At 42.5% G+C, this 16070-nt stretch overlaps 1 pseudogene; it reads left to right on the top strand.

Moving 5' to 3' along the window:
* The first annotated feature begins 114 nt into the window (after window positions 1–114).
* Window positions 115–15659, top strand: LOC130393485 (atrial natriuretic peptide receptor 2-like; annotated as a pseudogene).
* The last annotated feature ends 411 nt before the right edge of the window (window positions 15660–16070 follow it).

The raw sequence follows: 16070 nt of genomic DNA on the forward strand, positions 1-16070 counted from the left end.
AAATCCCGTATGGTTTTGAAGATCTTGCTTAAAAAGCAGCCAGGGCCCCGTTTCAAGAATGTCATAATTCTGGGTTTCAGATACCAAGATTAGACTTCTCTCAGTTCAGTCACCATGGATAATCAATGCTGGGAGCCCAATGAAACCAACTTGGTACAGAGCAGGTTTAAATTACTCTGCGCACAACCGTAGTGGTGACTACTTCCTATCATCATTGTAGATAATGCCAACCAACAACCAAACGATTGCAATCAAATGTGTATCGTTTAATCCACCTTGTTTGTATGCTATGCACAAGACTACTTCAAGCAGCAGTGCTACTGTGTGTTTGGGTGTTTCATAATCCGGTTGCTTCTGTATACAATCTTTTTTCTTATTGCAGTGGCGCTAGTGGTCCAGCGGTGGCGCTAATTGGTGCATTTGGGGAAATTACATTTTATTGAATTTATCTAATCAATCAACCTCCCGTGACGAATCTAGAGTCTGTAGTAATAAGGATCACATTTTCATTGTGCCATAGATGATGACTTTTGAAGCAACACACATTTTTCAGGTTCAATCTGAGTTTGACTGAACTCATTCTTTGAAATTAAAATCAGCTGTTCTGACAGAAAATCATGACTATTCAGTTTTCTGGATTAAGTTTTTAAATACATCCTCAGCTGATTCTTGGAAATGGGCCCCTGATTGTGTGCCTTTATATTTATTCACCCCTCAGATTGTTGTTGTGTTCTTTGGATTGAGGGTTGGGTCCTATAGGTTGGTCAAGGTGAACAGAGGCACCTTGTGAGCCAGTCTATTCATAAGCACTGATTGTAGAGCCTCTTATCCTGATTGGACATTTAGGCTTTTCAATAGAAGAGGTACAGGAAGATGCTCTTCTCTCACACACACACACACACACACACACACACACACACACACACACCACACACACACACACACACACACACACACACACACACACCACACACACACACCACACACACACACACACAAGAAGCCCTGAAACACACTCACACTTTTGAGATACACCGTCGTACAGTCAAGTTGAAGCTCAGTTCCTGCTCGTAACGCCATCGTCCCTGATGGCTCTGTGGACAATCTCCCTCCTCGCTCTCTTTCTGGTAGGTAACCTAAAATCATGTGTGTTGTTAAAAAAAAGGGGGGCTTTTGCTATGGTAGACTTATACCACCACAGCCTGGCAGCTATAGCATGTTCTATATTAGCCCTGTTGCGGTGCCATAAGAATCGTACAGTGATCATGACATAAGGACACTGCTGTTGTAAATCACAGTGGGATGGTTAAACTAACCAATAACTGATAGCGCTCACATTGTGTGGCCATTGTCATAGGATCCCTGGTGCTTTTGTTTTCTTGTCAAAAACATGTGCTCCCGGCTATTGCTGCGTGTTCATGTCATACGTGACTATGTTTGTTGTTCATGGGCTCTGCTTGCCTGCCCAACTACCTTTGACCTGTTTTTATAAAAGATGTTGGCAGATTGAATAATTTTGTGTACACTATATTTAATTTTGTGTACACTATATTTTCTTTCTGAGGATAAGGTACAAGGTTCTGGATTGGATTCTACCAAAGGATATTGGATTGGCCTTTAGTAGATTTGGCAGATTTATACATCTTTTCGTGTATAATGATGGTATTAACCATGACAACTTGGTACTTGAACTGGACTGTAAAGAGCCGACACTTGATGGATCCTCTTGTAGGGAGTTCATGGCTGGCATGACCTGGATAACAGAGAGTTTGACTGCTGGCCAATGGACAACCCAAATGATTTCAACATGATCAGCTGCCAAGGTAAGATGTCAATAGTTAAACAATTCGTTAGCTTTAGTATAATTGGATGATGAGAAATACTCTTTCATCAGTTTCTTTTGTAAATGTATGTTGTCTCCAATTATTATCCCAGGCTTATTCAGGTGTTTCATCATATGCATATAGTGTATGGATGAATGACTACAACTTATGATTAAACAAGGAGGACATTTTGTCTACATTGGTGATCCAGAGAAGCCTCAAAAGCTTCAAAGGGTTACACAGATTGAGAAAGTTCTGGATTCTTTAGTTATTTAGCAGACGGTTTAATGGCAACTAAAGTGTATGCAGAACAGGCCTACTCACAAAGTAGCATCTTGCTAACGGATGTCTACAGGTTTTTTTTTGCAACAATATACAGTATATAACAATCTTTGATAAAAAAAAAAACTTAATTTGGGGGAATATCTCACAGCTGTTATATAAACCGTACATGTGTCATATATACTGTAAATGTCTCATTTATTCCGTACATGTCTGTAAGCATGTGGGAATGGATATTGGTGTCTGACGTGCATAAATATTTATATAGCAATCAACCAAGTTTCTTGTATTTGTTTTGGTGCAGAGCTCCTCCTCTAGTAGTGTTATTTGTCTTGCATATAAGAGGTTTAGAGTTTAAACGTGTGTGTGTGTGTGTGTGGTGTGTGTGTGGTGTGTGTGTGTGTGTGTGTGTGTGTGTGTGTGTGTGTTCCCCAGGCCTTGAGATGGCCTGGGTGTTGCGTCCCCAGAGAAGGTGTTCAACGGAGAGGAGTTTAACGTCACGTACACGGTGACTGCCTCGGATTCCTTCTACGAATACGCAGCCAAGAACCAGATTTTCCACTTCAGGTGACTGCTGCTGAATGGGCTGCTCACTCAAAAAGCTCAACCCCCCTCAACACCACACAAATTCAAGCACGCACACACACACCACACACACACACACACACACACACACACACACACACACACATATACATACCTACATATCTACATACATACATACATACATACATACATACATACATACATACATACATACATACATACATACATACATACATACATACATACATACATACATACATACATACATACATACATACATACACACACACACACACACACACACACACACACACACACACCCACACACACACACACACACACACACACACACACACACCACACACACACACCACACACACACACATAACTAACCCTACATACACATACATAAATACAAACACACCTCATATGGACATAAATGTTGCGTTATTAAAAATAAACACTTAAATGTTCAATTAATCAAAATAAAATTCACTATTCTAGAACGAGTAAGTAAGAGTAATTTTGCAATTATCTGGGAAATTGTGCTTGTGCCCACTCTTGTGTTGTGAACTAATAAGAAAAAGGTCTGTAAACAGTACGGTGTGTTTTGTTTTGTGTCCCATATCGCAGCCCCATACGTGCTGGTCTATGTATTCTTGAACCCGTTTCATGTATGCTCCCCGCCAGTGAAGTGTCGGAGGTGAGGCAGTTCTGCGATCACCATGAATGTCCTTCCAACTGGAACAACGCCAACGAGATGAACTGCTGCGTGTACCACGCCAACATCCACTCCTGTCCCCTGGGACTTATGGTTTGTACCCCCTTGCCGTCTAGTTGGCTTAATTTATTATCACTACTACAGTACACCAATGTTTAGGCCGATTTGTTAATATTTTTCATTTTTAATCATTATCTTACCCTCCTCCCTTAAACAGTCAAATTCAATAACATTATCCTGAATAGTTCACTTATGAGCCCTATGTTTCCTAAACTGTCTTTTACAAAGTATATTTAAAAAAAACATACTTTTCGTTTAATTTAATTATGAAAACAATTGAAAACCATTCAAAATTTTGGACAAATAGTTAAAGTTCAAATTAATTGGATTCTTTATGATTGTAATATACTTCAATGCTCATGCCACCAGCAGTGGTGTATGACTAATCAATTTGGACAGCAAACTCATCATCAAATTCAAACAACTTTACAGAAACAAGGAGGAATCTGTGGCCCGTGGATCCCTGACGACGGTAAAATAGTGACCCACACCTTATCCAAAGCTGGCAAGATGTCCCAGAAATTCTGGACTTCAAAGGTACTGATATGGAACTGAAACATAAACACCCCTTACTGTAGGAGATTGCAGGTTACTTGGTACTATGCTAGGTCATGAGAGTGATAAGTCCATGTATACCCATGTTGTGTCATGTATTTTCAAAGTAAGAAGACAGTAATTTGTTCTATTGAGAAGCTTTCTTCTAAGGAAGTAGGCAAACAATACAAACTGGTTGAACAGGTGAATATTACATTTCTGTCCAAGATAAAAAAAAAGTTAGATAAACATCAGATTTTTTTACATTCACAACAAGAGTTAAGGCATGTGTGGTGTTTTGGTACGTGTGTCTTTCAGGTGGTCTTGATCCACATGGGAGTCACCTCAGTGATCGCTCATATCAAAATAGGGAAGATGCACGCAGCGCTGGAGTCCAAAGTCATGGTGGTCAGCGCCCAAGGTCAGCACCACCGCTATCATGTATCAGACTGTTGTTTTGTTGCGGATTATCACTGTGCAACTTCCAAAAATAAAAGTATAGAAGCAATTGGCTTGCTTAAAGGAATACGATATAAAATGTGATACCATCTTACTAAATAAAGTATGATTTATACAATATGATACATATATATACTTCTATAGACAGTATATCATGTAATGATAGCATACAAAATCTAAATTAGGAAGTATATATTGTAATAAAAGCATACAAAATAAAATAAATATAGCTAAGAAAATGTAATGTAATGTTATAAGCTGCTTGTTCATATGTTGCAGCGTGTGGGGAGATGATATGTGTGTGTCTGTGTGTGTGTGTTTAAAGGTGTGTATGTGTTGCAGTGTGTGTGGAGATGAGTTGTGCGTGTTAAACGGTGTGTAACTCCTGCAGTGTGTGGGGGAGATTATGTGTGTGTTTAACAGTATGTATGTGTGGCAGTGTGTATGGAGACGAATGGTGTGTGTTTAACAGTGCATAGATGGTATAGTGTGTTAAATGGGTACGTTTTACAGTGTGTGTGGAGACAATGTTTGTCTTCGGACGATGTGTTTGTGTTTAACGGTGTTTAATGTGTTGCAGTGCGTGGAGACGATGTGTGTGTGTTTAACAGTGTTTAATGTGTTGCAGTGCGTGGAGACGATGTGTGTGTGTTTAACAGTAAAAGATATGTGTGTGTTAAATGGTTTGTATGCGTTGCAGTGTGTGGGGACGACGTGTGTGAGCTGGAAGAGACGTGTCTGAACTGCCCGGCAGACTGTGGCGTCTGCCCCATGTCCCTGACCATCAAGATGGCCATCGGCCTGCCGCTCGCACTCTTCTGCTGCGGCTTCATTCTCACTGTAGTGGTGAGGTCCACACGTGCACACACACACGCACACACACACACACACACAGATTAAAAGTACACATGTAGACAAACACACACACAGATTAAAAGTACACATGTAGACAAACACACACACAGATTAAAAGTACACATGTACAAACAAACATGTTCTCCCCCCACAGACACACATTCCTCAATCTAAGTATAGTCAATTGTGAGTATTCTCCATGAATTCCATGAACCTAATTAGTGCTTTCCATTTTATTTCCTACAGTTGGCTTTGTACCAGAAACAAAAATCGGGTTTTCGGGACAGAGCTGGATCATCAACTACAAGAACATCATGTTTGGTGACATGAGCACATTTGTTATACAGCACTTTTGCTGCCATCCGGGTAGTACTATCGCCCTCTATAAGGGATGATGCGTTTGCCTCAACAGGTAAAGTGTGTTACATGGGCTTCTGCAGTACCACAAGCCTCCAGCAGGGGAAGAGTAACTCCAGCATCAGCCGCAACACCGATACGACGGTGTGCACCGTGGTCAACACCTGCTTCCAGCCCGGCTTTCATCCAACCGGGCATCTAGTAAGTCACCTCAAACCCAAGACCAAGGCGAGACAAAGCCATACCCCCCCCCCTCCCCACAACACGCACCTGCTCCCTCATTGTGGCACGATGGCCACAGTGGGTTGGCTCCCCTGTGCTCCGCTTTCCCTCGATCAAATAAGGTCATCCCTGTTAGGTTCACGGTCCTGCCGGTGCCCTTGACCTAGGCAGAAGACCTGCTCTTCGGTCCCCGGATGCGTTCATTGAGCGTCCTCAATTTTCTTTTGGGATTTAAAAATTATAATAGGCTACATAAAAGTAAAACCTGTAAGATCATCAGGCAGCTTGAAGGTGAAATTAGCTCATTCAAAACCAGGAAGCAGAACATTTAGAGCTGGGAAATAATACCCGCCTGAGGTGACTCCAGGAATACAGACCATGGTTATCAGCACTAACGAGTGGACAGGTGAGAGCCAGTTACCAGAATGAGAGTCTGATTGGTTGGGAAAAGGCTCGTGTTCGATACAAGCAGTTAATCTAAACACACAGTTAAACACACCGAAATCCTAAACACAACCGCAAATCCAAAATGAGTCAATACTTCCAAGTATTGACCTCGTTTGAAAATACTTGGAAGTGGAAGTTATAAGCGGTTGGGTTTCTGGTATAGCCATCCAACATCGATGTCTTTTGTTGAATTAAAAGTCTAAAAAACAGTTTAAAATGTTCCTTTTAGTATGATATCTATATAACAGGATGAATCCATCATTTATTTATTTGATAATCTACAATCATTCTTGAAGACCCTTGGGATATACTTGAATGAATCCGAAGAGTTTATCTTCCAGTGATGGACGGACGGTGGCGGTGAAACACATCCAGAAGAAACATTTCACATGGTCCAAGACCATCAGGAAGGAGGTGAAGGAAGTCCGGTACGCAAAAGTCCGCTTCTGATGTCAATGCTATGTTTGAGAATCAATCTCTATCAATCTTTGGTTGTCTACCTTAAAATGCCTCTGCGATCTTAAAAGTAGTTTATTATTAGTTAGCACACACGGAAGTTTGTGGAAATGAATATGCACATTTAGGATTTCCAAAGCAAACTTTATTTACCTTTCAGTTGAATGCGTTTGTTACCCAGGGAACTGGACCACACAAATCTGTCCAAATTCATCGGCGGGCTCGATCGAGGTGCCCTACATCAGCATCATCACAGACTACGGCCCTAAGGGAAGCCTGTCTGACTGTCCTTCTGAATGGGGACATCACTATCACTGGGGCTTCAGGTGAGACTCACAGAGGGCAATTCCAGGGCTTTTATTACTGTGTGCGTACAGGAATGAGGCATATGCATAGGTTAATAAGACGTGCTGGTGTTTAAGCCAATCATACTTTGGTACAGAAATATCTCTCCCATACGCCCAACAATAATTAGCAGGTAAACTCAATGCATTCAAATGGTCCTGCTCCTTTAGGGTTCTATAAAATCTAAGCCCTGTTCCCCACCCTGCTTGTGATGGGCCATCCCCGTCCAATCAGGTTCTGCCTGTGGAACTAAGCTAAGCAGGTAGAGGTTACGTTACCTTTCCCACAGGTGAGGTTGTTGAGGGGGTCAATCAGCTGGAGGCTGAGTGGCCTTTAAGAGGGACACTACAGGCATGGGATTGATTGGTGCTCGTCTCCAGGCTCTCGTTCGCGACTGACATCGCCCGCGGCATGGCCTACCTGCACCAGCACAAGGTGTTCCACGGGCGCCTGCACTCCAGGAATTGCGTCATCGATGATCGCTGGGTGTGCAAAATCTCAGGTAGCCGCGAATGGACAAACGTCTCCATGTCCTAACCTGTCTATTGGTGATAAGAGGTTTTATTATTAGTCTTAAATAATGGAGTTCACCTCTATTCCTCATTCAATTATCCAATCCAGTCAGAGAGAATATGAGTGAATCGTGTTGTTAGTAAATTCAAAAAGAAAAAACATGCAGAACCAACCATACAACAAAAGTATCAAGTAGATTGCGCAACCGAATTCCTGATTTAGTCATTTTCTATGGAATCCGTGCTGGGATAGACAAATTAAACATTAAGCCAAGTACACATCACCCTTCCATCGATTCTGATTCACCTTCCTTTGTGTGTCACAGACTATGGCCTCACAGCCTTCAGGAAGGAGGACTTTGAGGGAGTGAGCTCTGGCTTCCCCTGTGGGGACGTCAACCATCTGTACTGCGCTCCAGAGGTGCTGCTGGGAACAGCACCAACGCCACTGCGGTAGCAGACGTCTACAGGTGTGTGCGAACCACCAACCCGCTGCAGTTGGTCAGAAACAGGAGAAGCACTTCACAAATAATGCACGGTTCAACAGTTGGTATAGTTGGAAATCCACAGGTTGGTATAGTCCACAGGTTGGAAGTCCACGGGTTAATTATAATATAATTACCATACTCCGACATCAGGATACAGGTTGATGTGTAACCGGTTTGTAAAGTGTTGTAGGATCAACAGGTCTTATTTGTCAGAGCTCTCCCGCGTGCGAGTGGTGATGGCTGGTTTATCCTGCGTGCATTAATTGCATAATGACCCCCAGGTGTACAGCCCCGCCCAAGGAAAACAAGGGGCTGTGGCTGAAAGCGCCCTAGGGCCTAGAGCCGGGCTCCCAATTACTTTTCAAAGTGGGCCACTTTTTAAATCCCCTTGGAAACAATGGGCCACTCAACCTCCAGCCCCATCGGCCATCGAGCAACCAAACCAATCAGCTTTAAAACTCTCCCCTTGACAGGCCTTCCTTCTTGTTGTTTTGTGTATTGTCGTTAAAAAAAACTGCGCTTGAGATTGTACAAACGAAAAGTCATTTACACATGCTCTCAGTGCATAGCCAAAAGTAGATCATTGTGTAACAGCAATTCCTTGTGTGCCGTTGACATATCCTCCAGTAGAGCCCTAAAAAGTTGGTGTTGTAGACTGGTAGGCCTACATTTATCAGAATTACTATTGGTTAAGGGTCAATTATTATTATTATCCAAAAACGGGGGTTACTTCTGTAAAAACAAGTCATCTCAGTAATTATTTTGTGGGCCATTAATCGACTTGTGGTGGTCCGGCCCGCGAGCGGCCTATTGAGGACTGCTTTTCTAGACGCTGCTTAAACACGCTGTCAACCACGCACACACGGAAATTCAGCCAAAAAAAACAACACTGCATATCAAACAAGAGAAGCTATAATACAAATATACATGCCCATGTAGAACATAAAGCTAATATTGCTGTATTATTCATTCAAAGGCAGTTGTCGTCCACACATAAGGATTGTGTTGTGTTTGACCTAAATGGCATATTAAGAGCCATCCTACGTCTCTCTCCCCCCCTCTCAGCTACTCTATGATCCTCGTTGAGATAGCGACACGCTCTGACCTCATCTCAGTGAGTATGGCGGGACCTCAAAGTCAAAGTCAAATTCAATGTCTGCTTTATTGTCCATTCCAAAATATTTCCAGACCAATAGAGGATCTAAATTGCGTCTGACCTCTCAGTAGATTACAGCCCCGCTAGGCACCCGCTGCGGTCGCTGCTCTCTGACAGCCTTCTCCTCCCGACAGGAGCAGGAGCAGGGCGAGGGGGGGAAGATGGACATCATGTGGCGCCCCCCGCTGCCCGAGCTGAAGGCCGGCAAGGCGGACACGGACTGCCCCAACAGAGAGGACTACTGCGAGGTGCGGCGCATTAACACGATGACCCACTCGCACATTGGGATAGCCTTGGGGCACTTACAGTGAAATGCTGGGCATTGAAAGATAAAGGGATGATGTCAAGAATGATGTGTCCATAACGTGAAGGCCATATAAAGAGGAGACAATAGTTTTATTTTGGTTAATGGTTAGTTTGTGATTTTGTAAAAAAAAAAAGGGATCATCACAGGAGATAAGGAGAGATAAAACATGAAGCCCTCAGTTGACCAAAGTCGGCTGCTTCTTTCTTTCTTTCTTTCTTTGTATGTTCTATAGCTCATCAAGAAGTGCTGGTCCGATAACCTCACCTTGAGGCCCACATTTGAGCAGGTGAAGAAGATGCTGGACAAGATTAACCCCCACAAAGTCAGCCCCGTCGACATGATGATGATCTGGTAATGACCTTCTTTGAGCTACTTAAAGTCATTACCACTGATTACCAACAGATAATAACCTGCACTTGCAGCCAGAGAAAAAGGTTTTCAAATGGATGTTTAACGCCCCCAGATGGAGAAGTACAGCAAGCATCTGGAGGCTATAGTGGCAGAGAGAACTCAGGATCTCCTTCAAGAGAAGCAGAAGACAGACCGCTTGCTATACAGTAAGTTATAGCACAACCACGGTGTTGTATAGAATATGGTTACACACACTATAAAACCCTAACCCTGCATAGAATGAACCACACATCAAATAACATTATAATATTCAGTTTAGTTGGATCTTCAAGCCTGCTATAAGCTATTCCTTTGAAAAAGAATAACATGGGCCGTAAAAAATTATAAATATTTCCAAAAATTATTGTGGTAATTGTTTGCATTTTGATTAACCAGACAGTGCCGACTACTGGCAAATAAGTGCAATAGCTCAAGTTGTGAAGCACAGAACGCTAGCCACTATGTGTTGTTGTTGTTGTTGTGGTTGCTGTGGTTGCTGTTGTTTTGATTCCAAATACATTTCAGGCATGTTACCAAAGCCAGTGGCCGATGACCTCCGGCAGGGCAGGACCGCAGAGGCTCAGAGTTACTCCAAAGCTACCGTTTATTTCAGGTGTCTATTTCTGTATCTCCATTGTGTTGTCATTAACTTTTCTTCGCCTTAGCATTTTTCATAATATAGTTGATAAGTATAACACCTTTCCAATTAGTAGCCTATGTCTTTTACCAGGGGGTCAACTTTTCGGGATCTTTTAATTAACAAAAATGTACTCCAATCTATTTTTATTTTCTAAATATACTGTGGCCCCGTTTTGAAAGAAGTGTAGCTGCTTCCTCGATCTCCAGTGGCGATTACCAGAGCAATAAACCAATGCTTCCTGCTTCCCTGATAGTGACATCGTCGGGTTCACCCAGCTGTCTGGCGCCAGCACGCCACACCAGGTGGTGGACTTCCTCAACCAGCTCTACACCACCTTCGATGACATCATCGACAACTACGACGTCTACAAAGTGGAGACCATCGGTGACGCTTGTACGTCAATGATACGTTTCTATTAGTCTGTCAAAACTGATTCCTATATGATTATTTTATTTTTTTATACTTTATTTATAAAAAGATATATATATGCATAAAATATATCTAAACATACACCCCACATCGCCCAGCCCATGGACAAACCTTAGCAAATTAAACGCAACCAGACATTATTTGGTCAGTATGTGAAACTAATTAAAACTATTTTAGGGGCTTAGTCAAAGCTGGAACCACTCAACAATCAGACAGTCGCCCAATGCCATGTACACTACATGCCCAGTTTGCCCACATATCCACTTGTTTAGTACACTTCCTAGGACATGTATCCTCAACTAAAGCTTGCCAAGAGGCTCATCAATAACAGCACATAACAACACAGCAGTCATGAGTCATAAAGGCAATATAATTTCCTGACTATGAAAAAACCAAAACCAAAAAATAAATACTCTGCAGACGAGCAATTGCAATGGGAGACCAGACTAATCAGATGATTTTGTATGTGGTTCATCCATGTCCTCCACGCTAATTGACACTGACCTCTGACCTCTCAGACATGGTGGTCTCCGGGGTGCCGAACGAAAACGGCATCAACCACGCGGGCGAGATAGCGAGCATGGCTCTGGATCTGGTCAACGTCTGCCACGCCTTCAAGATCCCGCACAAGCCCACCACCCAGCTCAGGATACGAGCCGGCATACACTCAGGTGGGGTGCAGGTCCAAACCCAAGGAAGCTGGAGGTTCAAGAGAGTCTGGCCAGGCCACATGACTGCTGAGCGGTTGTCACACACTTAAAGGTGACATATTATACCACAGGTGTGAGAGTGATTAGCCGTTACAAGCCATATTGAAAACCTGCCTCTTCGGACATCACTAGTTGGCTTGTCCACCTAGATGTGTGCTGGGTAGATGAGAAACGTTTGCTACAGTCGACTGGATAGGCAGGTGGACTGATCTATCCAGCACAGATCTAGGTGGACACGCACACTTTGGATGTCATAAGTCTTTTCAGTCTTTCAATCAAGGGATTTTCAAAACGGCTTGTAACGGCTAATCACACTCACACCAGGTGGTATAATATGTCCCCTTTAACTATCTGTTACCTTGCGCTACTCTTTCTATCCTCTGTGGGGTGATGTTGAGTCACATCTCGTTGGCGTCACTCAGTGTGTTTACATGGGACAGCTTTGCTACTCGAACAGACCGTGTCAATTATCCGAACGTACATGGCCTCCGGCGGCGGAGCAGCGGAAGGAGTCAAGCCGGAGGGGTCCGCATACGGCCGAGAGGTCGGAAGAATGGAGCGTCGGAGAAATGACATGGGCCCGAAGTGAACTGACAGCTGTCTACTGTAAACATCTTTCTCGTATGCCGCCTGTGTTTGTTGTTGATGTTGGGATGTAGAGGTCAACCGGAAGTGGCTCTATAACCACTTGTTGAAAGGGCTACAGCGCCACCTAGGGTAGCGGATTCAGCCATGCTCCGGCCATTATCCGATCTCTTAAAAGGCCATGACCGTTCAGATAATTGACACGGTTTGTTCGAGTAGCAAAATCGGTATAAGGCTCAATCCGATCTAGCTGTCCCATGTAAATGCACTGACTGACTACCCAATCAACTGAGAAGGAATGACAGGATGTCAATTTTCAATGTATTCATCTTAAGATTTCTATGAGAAATGATTATGCGCCTGTGTGTGTTTTGGGTTCTGACAGGACCTGTTGTGGCTGGTGTGGTTGGCACCAAAATGCCCCGCTACTGCTTGTTTGGAGACACAGTGAACACGGCCTCACGCATGGAGTCTACCAGCGAAGGTATAGCACATAGTTACCATGGAATATGTACTATGTGTTTTTCAACTCGCATTTCCAGGGGGCTCAAATTAATTAATTATAAGACCAATTTTCACATAAACCATGTGTTTCGTTTTAAAATTTGGTACCCCTACAGTAGACAGTTGAGTAGACAGGTCATTCATTGTAGATGGGATTTTACAAATGATTTACTTCTTTTAATTTTGCCATGTGTTGCCACTGCTACTGTTGCTGGCTTCTCTTTGTGTTTGCTAATTGGCACCCCACTGTGGACCTTTTGGTCAAGGGATCAACGTTCTGTGTCTAAGTAATTAATCCTCTGCTCTGCCACATTCTCAATTCCCATTCTCAAGGGCTATTCTGAGTGAATTGAAAAGATGCAGCAGCACAGTTCAATGATCAAGATTGTGCTGTATTATTAATCCCCGGCACCACTATAAAAAAAAAGACATTATTTTCTTATGTAGAAAATAGTATATAACCCTCAATGTTTCAGTCATACTTTCGTGCTCTTACGACTAGTTTGTTGGTGAGTATTAATCAGTATCTACGTTCTATACTTACTCACTGCATGTGTGCATACACAGCTCTAAAGATCCAGGTGAGTGGCACCACAGCTGACCTTCTGCACACCCTGGGTGGTTACGTTCTGATGTGCAGGGGCCCGCTTGTCGTCAAGGTAAGCAATGGTTGGGGTCCCACGGGAGGGAAATCAAACCCTTCATTATTTAGGGGGCAGCCGTCTGGAAGGTTATTTTATAATGGGGGGGGGGGGGCGGCGCCCTCTTCAGTTACATCAAACACACCAGTGCAGCGCAAAACAGCTAGTCATTATCTGTTATTGTTAGTTCTGTATTGTCTATATTAATAAAAAAATGTAAAATATGTAAAAATAAAACTTGAAAGAGGAAGATGGACCGAAACAAGAACATTTTGGTTGGGAGGCAAACAACATTAGAGCACAGCCAACCCCCTACTCACCAACCCCAGCGTTCGATTCTGATTTGCCGTTTACACGGCGGCAGCCTTCTAAAGCCAGGAGGAATGGCTGGACTAACTTATTAGTGGAAACTTTATCGGTTGGCCATGCTAACATCCACTTTGAAACCACGGGTCTTTTGAAAGACAGATTTTGAAAAGATTGCAGGAAACCCAATCCCTGCATTAGAACCATTAAGAGACGTCCGATATGGGTGTGTCTAGGAGTTCACTGTGTTTGGTTCTAGGGCGTTATGTGAGCACGGCGACCTTATGGACTTGTTTGGTCGGGTGCGGCCAATACATGAAGGGGGTTATTCTGTATCCCCGAGGGATGGGGCAGCACATATGCTCCCAGGCACTGCCCTTTAATTAATGGTTTGACGACAGCTGCTTTGCACTGCCATGCATAAAGGAAATTACGGTTCAAGATTCCCTTTGACGTTTTGTGGCTAGCCACGTGGGTAATTAAGGGCAACATTGTAATACAATTCTGAGAAAACATCATCGTACCTTGGCATATGGAAAATAATGTGCTGTCAAGAACATAAACAACAAAATTAAGATTTAAAATTAAACTGCTGACACACAGACACAAACACACACACGCACACGCACACACACACACCGAAAACTACAGGCTGTGAAATAATGACTGATTGTAAAAGTGGACATCATCTAAGTGACACAAAAATAAAGCAGTCAACCAAACGTATGCTCATTTGCATGGATTCCACACAGGGTAAAGGGGAGATGACGACTTGGTGGCTCCAATCAAGAACAAACGAGCCCAAAGACGTCCTGCTCAGAGGCTCCAACACTGAACTGCAAGAGGTCCCGGTGCCAGTTAGCAACTAGCTTGCTGGCCTAGCATAACACAAATACACACAGGGACTTACATGTTAGATATTTTGTGTAACGTACGGCCAATTCATGTAACAAATATCAGATTTTCTTTCGTAACATTTGTGTTCAAATCGATTATTTTGTTTCAGACCAATGAATGACCATGTAGCGAACGTAGACCATGTAGCCTCAGTGGCGGATCTAGACAATTTGACATGGTGTGGCAAGAGGTCTGGCAGGGGGGCATAGGACCGCAGTACGTGGGAAGAGTCCCAATACGTAAAATGGCTTTTACAATAACAAGAACACGAAAATACATACGTACATAAAAACATACATTTTCAACTATTTATTGTTACAGTATATCATGCCATAACACATACAGACTTCCCAAGTTTGTAAATGCACAACAGGAACAAACCCATTGTTACAACAAAACTGTGTGTCTCTTGAAAGTAGAAGTAGCCTATTAATAGCAACATTTAAATATGAAATATATGAAATGTACAATAATTTCCTGTGGAGTATAAATCTGAAACCGAGGCCGTGGTTAAGTATTTGAGGGGCAGGGACCTGAGATTACATTTCCAATAGAGCGCAACAGTGACCGCCCCCTTATGAACGGCTCTGCTTCCGGAAGTAAATTTCCCATTCATTTTCTCTATTGACTTTTCAGAAAATCGTCATATTAAGAGTTTGAAGCCTAACCAATCATTTCTCAGGTTAGGCGTGACCATAATACAACTGATTCGGGGCAAAAAAAAGAGAAAACTGGAAAAAAAAAGGCAAAGGTAAAAGACTGTGTACATTATTCCAACCGAATAGTTTAGCGCATTTCTTGCATCTTATAACTTTTGTCATTACTATAGTGTTTATACTGTTAATAAAATTGTCGTCCTATATATATTGTTTGTGTGTATGATAGTGTTTTCTATAGTTTCTATAGTGTTATATAGTGGAACGTTCCATCGTTTCTAACTAAAATCACTGCTCCCGTGACTATCAATGCATGTCCTACCAATGGTTATATAAGGTAATAACGTTACTTGTTCTTTATACATGAATACATTAATACGTGAATTCAGTTTCGTATTCATTCAACATACACACACACACACACACACACACACACACACACACACACACACACACACACACACACACACACACACACACACACACACACACAGTACACACACACTATATTGCAGAGTTTACCGTAAGCACTTTATTTTTGCATTACATACCATATTTTTATTTTTATTTAATTGGATACAATATGAACAATATCTTATATAATTATTTACAAATCAATGTTGGTTGGGTTGTTAACTGTCCTTAACTGAATATAGACAAATGCAACCACCAAGAATGTTCTTTTTTTCATGCATAAATGCTCGCTCATGTTAATTCTGAAATAGGATCAGACAATGTGTCC

This window comes from Gadus chalcogrammus, chromosome 12, assembly GCF_026213295.1.
Source record: "Gadus chalcogrammus isolate NIFS_2021 chromosome 12, NIFS_Gcha_1.0, whole genome shotgun sequence".
In the NCBI taxonomy this organism is placed as follows: domain Eukaryota; kingdom Metazoa; phylum Chordata; class Actinopteri; order Gadiformes; family Gadidae; genus Gadus; species Gadus chalcogrammus.